Here is a 1,515-nt window from a genome sequence, read left to right as displayed (position 1 = left end):
GGAGAGGGAGGAGGAGGAGGAGTAGAAGAGGGCATTTGGACTTCTTAAAGGAGACGTAAAAGCGAACCCGTGCGTAAAGGGCGCACAACTGTACACGGAGAAAAATGCCTTTTAGAAACCAAATGAAAGCTTCTCATTTCAGACAGGTGACAAAATGTCAACAAATCAATGCATTATTAATTAAAATGTATAATAATAAGAGGACCATAAAACCAATAATCCAGCCAACAATTAGATTATATTAGATTTGCCCGCATTGGAGACCAGCTAGAAACCAGTTTGTGTCCCATTACTAGATTCAATTATATTTTTTTTGACACCTACAACGGACAGTTCTAAGTTTAACCCATTTGGATTTATTCATATTAATATTAATATCATATGCAGTTGATATACCACGTTATTTTGTGTAACATTTTTACTATGTAAATCCCTGAAACTACAAATATAAATGGGTTGAACTGTTTTATTTACTAAATACATCCTGTGAAGTAATGCAGCCTTCGTGTAATATCGGACATTTCCTACTTCCCACTTCTGAAGTCGCGATAACGAGCTCAACACCTTCAGATTTGGACTTGAGAGGGTGTTCATGTCCAGTATTTTAACTAGTATTTACGATGACTCCGATAGCACGTGAAGGCAGCATAAGTCAGGGAAGGAAAATACGGAAATGGGCCAGCGGTGATCGAGTGGACTGTGTTTTTAACCATCCTCTTGGCGCCCTCTACTGGCTTTATCTATGTTGAAATGATTCCCACAAACCTACATCACCCACGTGATTGCATTCCCTGAAGACTAAATGCCTTTCTTTTTCAATTTTAACTCTTATCCTTTATTGTTTAACCTTTGTTAGCTGAAAATTACCTCAGTTAAGCTATTTTATCAAGAAGAAAATACAAATTTTTGTCTCAGTCCTGTTCTTTGTTTTGTTTTTGCAGATCTTTTTTTGTGAATCAGTTCCAGCAGCATAAAAGTTATGAATGCAACCGCCTCCTTTTACCAGGAGGTGGCAGCATTTGCTGGGATTGGCTCGAATGATGGACCGAGTTTGGCACCCAATTCAATTCAAAACGACCTCGCTATTCAGACCAACGTGTCATTTACTTTTCTAGAGATTTCTAAGGGTTTTAGTTTGTATTGAAGACTCTTTCCCTCTACAAGTATGCAACAGCACTTTGTGCTTTCTTCAAGTCTACAAAATCTACTTGTGTTTTTGTTTCAGAAAACGCTTAAACTCGCCTCTGACGAGAGTCTGAAAAACTGATTCAAGTTCACCACGTTTTACCAACACTATGTTTGTTATAGCTGTATAGGTCCAATTTATATTATATAGCCTAGATAGACACCATTTATATTTGTCTACAAAACTAATTCAAGGTGGTTTCTTGCAAGTCCAAGACGGTCTGCATCTTTACACTCATAATCAATAAATATTAGCATAACTCCATGAAGAACCCTTTCAATGCACAAAGGTTCTTTACACTGGAAAAGGGTTCTTTAGATTATAAAATG

Source organism: Gobio gobio, assembly GCF_949357685.1.
Source record: "Gobio gobio genome assembly, chromosome: 3".
Lineage (NCBI taxonomy): Eukaryota > Metazoa > Chordata > Actinopteri > Cypriniformes > Gobionidae > Gobio > Gobio gobio.
The sequence above is the reverse complement of the archived record's forward strand: the minus strand, read 5'-3'. Positions refer to the sequence as shown.